General features: G+C 37.1%; 1 long non-coding RNA gene across 2 annotated transcripts; it reads right to left on the bottom strand.

Moving 5' to 3' along the window:
- Positions 1–7,509: 7,509 nt before the first annotated feature.
- LOC108447644 lies at positions 7,510–12,683 on the bottom strand. Of its 2 annotated transcripts, XR_001863310.1 has the most exons (4): positions 12,380–12,683; positions 11,843–12,275; positions 9,977–11,587; positions 7,510–8,177 (listed from the first exon to the last, which is right to left on the bottom strand). It is a non-coding gene; the product is annotated as an uncharacterized LOC108447644 (long non-coding RNA). The 2 variants fall into 2 exon arrangements; XR_001863311.1 differs by lacking the exon at positions 7,510–8,177 and having other exon boundaries at positions 9,963–11,587.
- Positions 12,684–12,901: the final 218 nt, after the last annotated feature.

The following is a 12,901-nucleotide window of genomic DNA, read 5'->3' as shown; positions in this document are numbered from 1 at the left end:
ATCTTTGTGGAACTTACATATTTGTATAGGTGTCTAACACCCTATATGACTCAATATGGTGAAGTATGAAATAAGGCCATAACTATAAAAGCAGATATGTCTGCAATAATTGATACAAAAACATTTAAATCAGCTTCCATGTTAAATCCCAGGCTTTTACTCACTTGAAAAATGTTATTTTGATGGAGACCAAAGGTGCGGTACCTGTTCATAAAACTTTGCTTTAACAAGATTTTATTGTTGGGATTCAAGAGTACTCTAGACAGGTCCTTAGTACTCGAGATAAATCCTAATGAAGTATTCTTCTCTCACTGCAGCAGAAGTTATGAAGATTATGTCAAACATCCTTTGGCAACCATCAGAAAAATCCAAGAAGAGTGCCAGTTTTGTACTCCAAATACTGCTTTTAATACTTTGTATATATGAAGTTGACAGGATCATCTACTAGCCAAGGTACAGCAGATATTCAGAGTAGACTGGATACAATACAATTGTCATTTTATCTGTGCACCTCAGAGTTTCAGTAGATCCCATCACGTTTGTCATAAATCAAAACATCTTTTTGTCCACAGTATTACAGGGAAAACTTTCATTATATTCCGAAGTATTTTTATTTTCTTCCAGTTACAGTTTTCCATGCTCAGTCATTTCAGAATAGAATATTATTAAAGTAGCCTGTACTCTGAAGGCATGTCTGTAGTATAAAAACAATGGCAACACACAGGAAAACAAAAAAAGATTACAGAAATTCATCCCAAGTGGTGGGTCAAGACTTTTGTTAGTGTCGATGTTATGAAGAGAAATCTCCCCAAAATATTTAATTTTCCCATTCAGGCATCTAAGTGAACTTTTGCCATGCAATGAACCCCCTGACAGTCAGTGTATGAATCACCCTGGTAATGAATCTAGCACTCCTTGCTATGAGGAGGAATGAGAAGACAGATGAATATGCACAGTGGAGGTTCAAATCCTTGACATGATTCTGGGCTGTTTCTCTAGTAAGCCGTGCAAGGGCTTACCTGTCACCTACCTCTGAAGAGCTTGTGGGGCCCATGGGTTCCCTCATATCTCACCCTCACCTCTAATTGCCAGAGCAAATGGAGACTATTTACCCCCTCAGGCTCGCATATGTCCTTATGAAAGGGGTGAGAAGGATGTGAAATCAAGGGACATGCTCCTCGCCTCTTCAGATCTAAACCCTGTTGTGTTCTTGTTCCTTTATTGGTTCAATCACTGCCTTCACACTCCTTTGATTAAGGATCTAATCTAATCTCTTTCTAAAGTTAGTTTCTTAGTCATGCCCAGTCAGTGAGCTATTGAGGTAGACTACTCCAAGAAGGTGTTTGTTCTTTAAAGTAGAATAAACATTTTCTTCTGGCTATAAGAAGGATCTGTAAAGAATATGGATGGTGATACTTTTTTTATTAGCTTTCAGTTAATCATGGACCAAATAATAAGCATTAAAGATGTAAAGATGTAAAGATATAATATCTTAAGTGTCTCTGTCACAGTTAGCAGCAGAGAGAAAAATTCATCTATTCTGATTAGACCAAGGGAAGCATATATGGTATGATGCAGTCTGATGCATACGTGGTATGATGCAGTCTGATGCATTGAATTCTTCAGGGATTTGCAAATAATACAATGTTCAGTTCAAAAAGAAGTGGCAGCAAACAGGTTGTTGTCTTCTATTTTGTATTAGGCACAGGCATTTCAGGCTGAAATACCTCTTACATGTGTCTCACCCTGACAGTTATTAAATGGGGACAAAATGAGCTAAACTTGTACTTGTTTTGATACAAAGGCACAGAAAATCAGAAAGCATTCCCATTTCATATCCTAGGTGTCCTTTGATTAACTCCAAGCATGCGAGCATAGAGCAGATCAGTCCTTGCAGTCAGTAATCAGTAAGCAGTTTACCAATACTCAGAAGAAGTGGTAAGTCAGGAGGAGAAAAATGTCTCCCATCGAAATGCTTTCCACTTCATCATTGCTGGGGGGGGGGGGGGGGGGGACTGTTCATGTCTACAACTTTCAGTGAGGATATTTAGAGTATAATGTGAAGTGCTGCTTTTTCTACATCTGATGGGATATAGGTCAGAGAGCCTACTTCTAATTTTATGTAGGTCTAGGATATGTTTACAAATATTGTTTCAATGGGATAACTTAGCAATTACCAATACTCAAAATAATTATCTGTAAAATATTCCACAGCAGTGCTGCACATCTTCCGTACATTTCCTTCATATTCTTCAGTGGGTCATTGTGTCAGAGCTCTTTTCAAATTGCTTGTATCACCCTGAGGATACATGCAAAGAATTATATTCATCAGGAATATGTTCTTGTGATCTATCTCTATTGTAATATTCTATTGACACATGCATTGCTACATATATTACTGCATATATTAATACATAATAATACAATATATTATACAGTGCCTTGGTAGTTTGGAAGCTATACAGTAATCTTCTGTGTTCACATTATGTGAACCAACAGCTGGACACAGTATATGGTTCCATGCGTTCAAGTTGTGGGACAAGAACCTCCGCAAAAAACCAACATTTTTTTCTATTAACACTTATTTCTAGGTTGAAAATGGGGTTTGTTCCTCCTGAGTGCAACCCAGGAAATGAGCAGAGGTATAAATTGAATATGTTAGTATGAAAGAAGTGAAATGAGCACTGACACACCCCCTTTCTGCTAAACTCTCTGAATATCATCACCTCTTCTTTTATTCCCATTCTATTTGTCTCTTTACCCTTAATGCCATCTGACAGAATGGTAAATACCTTAGAGAAGGAACAGGGTTTTTTTAAAAAGCTGCACATGTACTTCAGTCCCGAGTTGATATTCTTAAGCATTATCATAACAATAATGACAACATTTATCAAAGAATTGATGCAAAGATGACCTATTTTAAAATAAATATTTCTCTAGCACATATTCACCCTGGGGATTTTTCCCCTTGTATTTCTTTGCTGTTCCCTTAGCCTGATTTCTGTATTATGTTTTTACTACTGAAACATTTAAGATTAAGGAAAAAAAAGTTCCACTACATTAGTTGGGTTTTTTATTACAGAATTTATGATTATAGGAATACACATAAGAGATTGCAATACTTATTAGCTAGGAATAGAGATGAGCACATAAGTATTTTTCCTGTCCTATGTAACTAACATTCAAATAATCTGTTATGCATATTCTCATAATTATTTTATCTTATTTTATTTTATTCTATTCAAAATTTTTGTATTAGTTTATCAATGATATATTTCATGTTTCCAAGATTTTTTTTAATCTTTCTTGCAGTGGACTTGTCCCTGTTAGGTTTGCAATTCGACTCGGTGATCCTGAAGGTTTTTTTCAACTGATTGAATGATTCTATAATTTCTTTAAGTTATTAAAACTTCTCTAATTTTTGGTTCTAATGACATGCTGATATTCTAGGTTAGCACATTACTCTCATAGATATCTGTGTAGTTGACTGATCTTTCATAGGCTTCTGTAAAATTACTGAATCATATCCTCGTTTAAAAACAACTAACTGGTATGAACAGAAATGATTGGGCTTCAAATCAAAATGAGTTTGCTCTTGATTCAAGTCCATCCAATAATCCACTGATTAATTCTTAGAAATTTTCAAAGTCAATAGGCTGTTAAGAGCTTGATTTCTTACTGGGAATAAAACTTTCCTTAAAAGTCTGAACCTGGTACTTAGAAAAAAATGTGTTCATGATATTATGTTGTACAGAGCCAGACTGAAAACAAATATTTTCTAATCAGTTTGCAGTCCCTCTAACTGAAATTGACCAAAGGATGGGAGCAGGATTCCTTAAATGTCCCTGGATATGGCACTTAGTCAAATTAATAATTGAACTAATTAGAAAATACTAGGAGAAATTTAAAAATCCATTATCTTCTTATTTGTTGTATAAATGAAAGATTTAGGTTTGTGTTTTCAGTAAAGATTTTCCTATATAAATGGTACACGAGAATAAGCTTCCTTTGCGAAACTCTGACCACCAGTGTCAAGAATCTGAGAAGAAGGACAGTGCAGCAGGTTTTCTTTCAGATTTGGTGTTTACAAATGTTTTAATTTCAGAGAAGTGCAGAATTGTAAAATGTTGCATGCAGTAGGACACAGACAGAGTAAATCCTTTTCCTTGGGGATGTTGGAGTCGGGAAGTGAGAAATCAGCTTCCACATCCTTCCTGCATATCTTCTTTCCCTCCCACCCCACTCTCCTTTCTCCCCATCTGCTCCATCTGAGGTTGCCTCCATGTCTCAAGGATAACTTTCTAATATTCATTAGCAAGGAGAATGTTTTTAAAATAACATCCTTCCACACATAGAATGTGCACCTCATATGATCCATCCTACTTTAAAAGTACTCTTTCCTGACAATGAATTACTCTGGACCTGCACAGAACCAACACAGCTGGGAGCAGAAATAGGGAACATTAGAGGCAGGGGTCTAATAAAGGAGCAGGATACAGGAGCAGGGAATTTATTATAATGGTGCTGTTGGTAGAGTAAAAAGCCTGAGCTTGCTCATACTGTGCTAGAATTTCCTGCTCAGGTGTCTAGTCCACTCTACTACTAAATTCCTTTTTTATTTATAAAAGATAACAAGAAATTACAATGGTGACTAGTCTGTATTTTACTGCTTTTATTAAAATGATTGCATAGAAACAGAATATGAGACTCTATGAGTGGCTAAAGGGAGTTTTTCTTAAGTATTTTGTACTTCAGGAAGCAATCAAGGAGAACAATGAAAAGATTGGTGAATAAAAAGGGCAAATTCTTCATGGTACTGAAATTTTCCATGAAAACACAGGGTGACATATTTCTGAGGCCATCACCTGAGACAGTAACCTAAAAACTAGATCACTATGATGCAGACCTTGATCAGTCTAACCTGAGAAACGTACAAGCTCATTTACTATACATTTATATCTGTTGGAATCCCTGGTACAAATTATCCTCTTTTCAGGAGAAAGACAGGAAACATAGAAGGTTTATTTATGCCAGGTTGCTATCACACTCTAAAATTTATCAGGTACTCATCTATTCACTGCCAGCAAAAGGAATAACTATAGCAAATGAATTAATGTAAAAAAAAAAAAGGAAACAAAGCAGTAGAAAAAAAAAATCTGTGGTCAGTATTAATGATCTACTTTCTTCTTCTTAATTAATGGAAATATGATGTTGCTAGCCAGTCTACTTGATCATAATATTCCCTTAATATTTTTATTTATTTTTTTATTCTTAATCTTGATGGTCTTGGTAACTCTGTAACATCCAACATGCTAAATTGGCTGAGACATGAAGAGTCCCTGTAGCCTCAGCTAGGTCAAGTATTTCAATAAATACTGTGTCTAGATGAAATAATAGACATCAAAAAATTAATGTACATCAGACTATGTTGATCTAAGGTTTCTGATAGTCCCTAATTAAATAGAACACTCCTACATGTGTTCTTGAAATAATCTTCTCAAGGTGTTAATTAATAAGCACAAATCTCCTCTGACATATTTAGAAGCATTTAACAAAATATGTTTCTAGCCTCCCATGAGACTTGAGCATTATACAGTTATGTGGCTAACTGGTTTCACCCCAAAAAAGACAATTTAATGTAGATCTGAAAGAAGTGGGTTTTTTTATTATCAACAGATTGTTAGCAGAACCTGGGTTAGACTCTGATATGCTTACTTGTGTAGAGTAACAATGCATATAATTTATGCTGTACCTGAAACAAACCATTCTGGATTTAAAAAAACCCAGTGGTGGATAAAGGTATCTCTTATCAGAGATAGGGCATCAGATTCCGATATTTACTAAGGCTGACTTGAAGACGGCTTGTTCCTCTGAGCAGGTTTATAAACACAGGTTCACAATTCACTGATGTACTGAATGAACAAACTCCACTTAGAAACACTGGGCTCCACTCTGACCCCTGTTTCACCAGCTGATGGCCAGAGGAAAGGGGAGTGCATTATTCACACAGAGCCTTCAGGTGGGGCTCATAGCTGCAGCGCCTGGGCTGAAAAGGATGCAAACCTTGCTTCATGTGTCATCTGAGTGGGTTCAGGTGGAGCCCACCAGAACAGCATCAAATAATTTCCAGCATCAACAACAAGATACAAGATGGGTCTCACCAACAGCTCAGTGGTGCTCCAAAGGGTGAGGGTGCCACAAGCACAGCTCTATGATGCATGTGTGCAGTGCAAAGCTGTTCTGTACTCGCTAGCCCAGTCCCAGTGCTGCGATGATACCTCATCCCCTGGTAGCAGCTGATCTGTGGGTCATGATGTATGCCTAGGCTTTGTCTACATTGGCTTTTGCTTTAATAATAACAATAAAAATAATAACAGCAATAATTCATGATTAACAACAACATAGCAGTAGTGAAAAATAGTAATATTCATCACTATTCACATAAAAATGTCAGCACTGAATCAGACCAAATGTTCTTTTACCCTCACACTGTCTCCTGACACTGATCCGTGCAAATGCTTGGAGCTGTATAATCACTAGGACACATGCAGTAGATGTAAAGTTCACTAGGAGCTACTCCAGCTATTCCAGCTGGGAATTGGCCCACTATTGCTAAGCAGCCCACTGCAAACCTCCATGCTCCCTGCATGAATTCTCACTGCCTACTGAGTGTGCTATTTGCATCTGGATGTAAACAGACAATTCAATATTGAATATGAATTTCAACGAAAAGCAACATCCAGAATTAATGTTTCTGACAACTAGGGAGACTTTTAATTTTTTTTTCCCATGAAACTTCTAACTTTTCTCCATTTAGTTTGAGGATATGGTGGTACCTGTACAATAGACAGCCTTAAACAAGAAAGAGCTTTGTCTTGTACTAAGATTACATGCAAATGTAAGATGTTGAGTATTGTGCAAGTTTTTTACAGGGCTCAAAAGTCAAACCCACGCTCACCAGCAAGCATTACCTTTGTTTTTACAAAAGCCAGTGATGAGAATAACAATCATAACCTCAGCCAAGAGGATTTTTGCTACAGGAAAGTGCAGGATAGCACCACACACAAAGCTGTTTAGCACATTCCTGCAGGCAGAAATGTTACTTAAGCCTTTGCAAGGAAATACTTGCTCAAGCAATTCACAGGTAATGTCCTAGATATCAAAAGAAGATGTTGCAGTACTGACATTTATTCTTATGTATGACCATGAATATTTCATGATCAAGCAGATTAAAACCTCTCTTAAGTAATTATTCTGAGCTATTTACTACTAAAATCTCTGCTGAGTCAAAGCTGTGTTTTCCATATTGTTTTGGTACAGAATATGGTAAATATTTTTAAATCAACCAAATCAGGACATATATAGCATGTGCTCAACTAAACTATTTAACATTGGTGAGAAAAAGTAGTAGCTGTGTGGAATTTATATAATGAATTGTTGTTGCTAATTATGAAAGTAGCTGCATGCAAACAATTTTTCCAGCAATTCTTTCATACTCAGGAAAACAAGCTGAGTTTGAAAACAAAAATAAAGTTCATTATTTGTGAAAGCCTCGTAAAAGTTAACTCAAGCACCACCTGCTCCCCACCCCCCAATCCAAACATACATTTGTCCTCATCTCACCTCTGAATCATCTGTTCAATCTGCCCTTTCTCCAGCATGCTGTGCTGAACTCATTGCTTCAGTCATATGAAATAGGAAGCTGGGAGACAGAAATGTCTTTGCGCAATTCCCCGGCCAGTTCCCATTCAGAAAAAGTAAAATTAAAATTATATGAAAGGACGTCAGCCACCCGATTGTACATAGAGGGACATTTCCTTTCAGTGAGCTAGGCCTATAAATAAGAATCAAACACTTGGTATTTGGAAGAAAACCTGTATTTTTTAGTCTAATAACGCAGGGTCTTGATTCAAAAACAGCCTAATACTCTATATATTCTTCATGTTATGCTTGCTTTTGTATAGCAGGTGAGCAGGAGTCTCTGCACACACAGTATCTATTGAGGGAGAGCTTTTGCGCACCTGCAGCATTTTCATGCTCATTTAAAAAGATCTGCTTTACCTTGTTGCAAACTCCCAAGAAGCACAGTGGAATATAGTGAGAGGTAGGCAGTGCTTGGGATAAAGGCGTGAGAGTGTCTCTCAGCAGGATGTCTCTCAGGCTGTTTAGCAGCTCTCCTGTAAGTAAAACAGATTAAAAAATCCCAGCTATGGATACCGCCCAAATCCAGACATTTCAGGGAGTATACAGCTTGCATTTGTCCTTCACAGCTCTTGACATGACAAAGGTCTAGTTATTAGTTTCAAGTAGCTGGAAGACTTGCACTTTGTGGCAGCTTTGACTTTTTTCCAGGAACTGGAAGAGAGTGGTTCTTCCTCCCAGCTGGGGATTTAATGATTTTGACATTATCTTGGTTTCATTTCTTTCCTTTAAATATTTTGAATTCTTTATTTCTAGGTAATTGTGCATCAGGGCAATTATAGAAAACAGCACAGCCTGGACCCCCAAAGTAGTGAAAACTCAATATTTTAAATTAAATCTGCACCAACTGTGAGGCCTCAGCTCCTTGAAAATTAAAATCACAGTTCCTCTTTCACGTTCTTTTTATCAAATCAGCATTTAGGGACTGAAAGAGTTTTTTATACTAGTATATTTGACTGTGAAGGTGGAATTGCCAACTGCTGAAGCAAGCGCTTCCAAACTCAGAGCAATTTCTCTTAAAAGTAGGATTTTTAAAAAAAATTATTTTACTTGATAGATTCTTATTCATGCCAAATGTGGGCATTTCATGATGCTAACTAAACTCCTAGAGTGAGAAGCAAGTGTAAGAGATGGGTTTACAGAATCTGCTTGCCATTCAGATTTCAAAAACCCCAGAAATGATTGTGAATTTGATCAGTTCAACCATTATAATATTTTTCCTTTTTCTCATAAAATTTGGCAATAGATTCTATATCACAGAGGAAAACATAGGTACAGAATAAAGAGTGTTGAGAACCCATGCAGGATAAGTACTAAGTACTAGGAATGAAATATGGCTATTGATGAATATTAGTGGAAAAATCAGAACAATCATTATAAATTTTTTTTATTTTTTACTATCACATTCCATGAAAAACAAGTCCTATTATATAGGAAATTTCCATATGGATGAAGAATTTAATGTTAATAACAATTCATGCAGCAGAAAGATTTAAAATTCACTATGAAGATTAAATTATAGTACTAAGCAGCAATTGTTTATATTAATTTGCTTTTATGACTTCAAACTGACTCAAATACAGGTAATTTCAATTTACCATGGCAGAAAAATGAAAACAATGATGATCCTTGATGATTTATATTTACTCTGTCACATGGTGTGATCATTGTGGCTGTCCTGTCAGGGCCAGGAGCTGGACTTCAAAAATCCTTGTGGGTCCCTTCCAACTCAGGATATTTTATGATTCCACATTTTCCAAAACACAGTGTTAGAATCTCTACGTTATCAAAAAGTTATTAGCCTGTAAAAAATTCCATTTTTCTCTTTATCACTGCAAATAGAAATAAAGTACGTCCGGCAAACATGTATGGCATAGTGTCAGGTTTTTTTTTCTGACCTCAACAGCTGGCTGCCATACATATATATTATACCAGAAACACATTGTTACTTCCATTCCACTAACCAAAACCTCTACATGTAGATTGCCAGAGACATGGTTTCTACTCATAGTTTTGTTATTTGGAGAGCTGTTTGATGAAAACAGGAAACGGTTTCTGATCTAGAGAGTATTATAGGCCAATAAGGAAAAAGACCAGCACCACCACCAAAAAAATATGGACTTTAGAATTGATGTAAGATTTCAAATAATTCCATATGTTAGAGAATGCACATTTACAGGCAAAGTGCCTGTAATCATTTAATTTAAGACATGGATACAGACAGCACTTAGGGAGTCTATGGACAAAAGAAAAGAAGAAACTGAATTTTTGTTACCTTTATTCCAAAATGTTTGTTCCAGAGCACTGCAGAATGCTTTGGTACAGTGACCAAAAGTAAGTGGGCATGAACATCTCAGTGCATCATTTGACCTTTGATTATCACAATGTTTACTGCACTTCTGGACGACACTGCCTCTTTGTTAAATCAGAGTTATCCTCCTGTCCCACGTGGGTAAGCTGGACCACTTTGTAAAACTTCAATGTTATCACTGAAAACAGAGTAAATAATGAGAAAAATGGAATGCTGCGTGCCAGTCCACTTGACAGGAGTGAGGAATGCAGACTTGTAGGGCTTAGCTGGCTCTCTTGCAGATTGTTCCTGTGAAGAAAGGAGCTTGGGGTCAGAGGACGTGTCTGTAGGGCACAGCAGGGAAAGCAGCCAATATTGCTTGAATGAGAAAAGTGCTGTAAGGTGCTCTTCAATATTTGTTGGTAGCAATGCTGTAAACGTGGCCTTCCAGTTGCCATGGTTACAAGCAGACGTTCATACAGACCGGTAACAAAAAAGTGCCCTCCAGTTATTTGTTGCCTGTTTCACACGTTCCCCACTTTTCATAATGATTTATTGCAATTGCTTAGCACTTCTCATAGAAATATTCATCACCGTCTGGGGCTCAGTTTTTCATTCTTCTTCAGCCTCCACTAATAATTCAGGACATTGAAGAACTGGAGCAAATAGTAACGTTTTAACTTTTTTTTAATATAGCAATTGCCTGGATGTTAACAGGTTAGTTTTGAGTAAAATTTAGGGTTTAAGACAGGGTTTCAGCCATACCGTGACTTTTTTTTCCTTTTTTTTCCCCCCTATACATAAATATGTTAATAAATCATTAGCAAATTAATCTCCTCATCTAGTTTTTCAGAACTGTTTGTCAGCCTCAGTGCCTACTGCAGAGCACACAGACAAGACTGCAAACTAAAGTGAGAGCTGACTTAACTATTTCCAGTTCAAAAAATTTAGAAACTGCAAAAACATAAACTAGGAGAAGCAATTGAAACTTTGGTTTTTCCTAAAACTGTTGTAATGATCTACCATATATACGATTACTAAGGAAAGTACCACAACATCTGTATCATAATTTTAAGCAAGTAGGAAGGATATAAGCTTTTTCACTACAACAGACAAGGGGATTTTGTGCCCTAACTTGGTCCCTAGACTGAACATTTACCCTGGACAGAAGAAATTCTGTGACTCTAGCATTGTTCTCTGTGCATTGGTATCATTTGAGAAAGAAAAGGTACAGCCTGACAGTCAAGATTCAAAATTTTAGTGAGCCTTTTATTGTACTGAGTGACTAAAGCTACAGAAACCACACAGGTAACATCAGGTCAACCTCAAGCCATGACCACCTCAAATGAACAAACTCTGTGTCTTCCCATGAGTGTGACATGTCCCAGGAGAGATTGACTGGGTAAGGTACTTTTCCTCGCTGTTCCTTCAAATGTGATGCAGATTTGTCAAAAGGAGGCTTCTGGCACTGAGAGAGCCAGGGAGAGCTATTCAAAGTCCTCAACATGTGTATCTTCACTGACAACCCTTCAGCACCACTCAGCATGCAATCTACTATCTGTGGTTGTCTCTCGACTTCAGTAGTTGAACATCTGTCTGTTGGGGATAATAGCATTTTTAAAGTTAATCTGTATTTGCACAAGCTCTACAGAAGCTGTTTATCAAAGCTTATTAGATGCTTGAATCGCTGGTTCTGTCATATGGTTTTTATTTTTCTTTAATTATAAGCAACATAGCAAGTAATTACTTTAGCAGACAGAAGTGCCCTCTCTATTATTATGATTTTATAATAGATGCAATAGCAAGTCATGGTAATTTGACAGTGTCCTTCTACAAGTTTTAAACACTTACCTTCACAGCAGGTTCTTGTTTTCATGAAACACAGTCTTTCCCTCTCCATTCTTTCATGTTACTCTTTCCATTGCAGATAGTCCTTGTTGTTGTGGGACAGCACAGTATATTAAAGTTATCGCACTCATCCCCTGGGCGGAGTTCAAGGTGAATCAGCAGATCGCTTTTTGTGGGGAAAACATGAGGAGCTCCATTCAATACAGCACCCATTGCATATGCCAGTGCCTGTGGATAAACAGTGGCACAAGGCCAGAATGGGAAGGGGATTTTGACACACTCCTTTGAGAACAGGGAACATGAAACCAGGACCTTCCAGTCATACACGAAAGCAAATTACCAAGGGGAAGCTGTAGCTGGGCGGAAAACATCAGATTTTATGAGAATTTGAAGTTTTTCTTTGTTTGGGAAATGAAGCTGTTGCATATCTGAAGAGCTGAGGAAAAAAAGAACAGTTAAAATAAGGGAAGGCTGAAAGACAGTGTTGGGAATTGCAAATAGAAGAAAATAATATATGCCAAGTACAAGTTGAACACTTACCTTAACAACTTTCATCTTCAGTCAATCTTAAATCTTAAATAAAAATAAGGGAATGTTAATACAATGGTTTTCTATTCATCAGTAATAAACAGAATAATTTAAGATTCCGATACCTCAGGTTTGCAAATCAGTTCTCATGGTGAGTCAGAAGGCAGTGACCAAAGCTAATTTATCATGTGAACTGATGCAAGAATGTGGTAAATCCTTCACGATGTTCACAAATCACAGGGATTATTGCTGTGCCTATTTCCCTGAACTTTTGTTCTTTCAAGTCATTTGATTCATCTCAGTCACCCTGCAGCTATTTCACCAGTAAAAAGTACCTGAAACTTCAGGTTTTTTATTCTGTGTCCGTGCATGGGATCTAGACACATACACATGTGTGTACATGGAGATTGCTTACAGCACCCCAGCACATCAAGTCTAATCTCATTCCAGCTTCTTTCCCTGTGATTGGTAATCTGTGAGCAAGAAATTCAATGCTCCAGTCAAACAGAACATAGCAGGGGTAGGGATGCAGAG

The sequence above is a fragment of the Corvus brachyrhynchos genome, unplaced genomic scaffold (genome assembly GCF_000691975.1).
Source record: "Corvus brachyrhynchos isolate BGI_N302 unplaced genomic scaffold, ASM69197v1 scaffold106, whole genome shotgun sequence".
Classification (NCBI taxonomy): domain Eukaryota; kingdom Metazoa; phylum Chordata; class Aves; order Passeriformes; family Corvidae; genus Corvus; species Corvus brachyrhynchos.
This window is presented reverse-complemented; position numbering and strand designations above follow the sequence as displayed.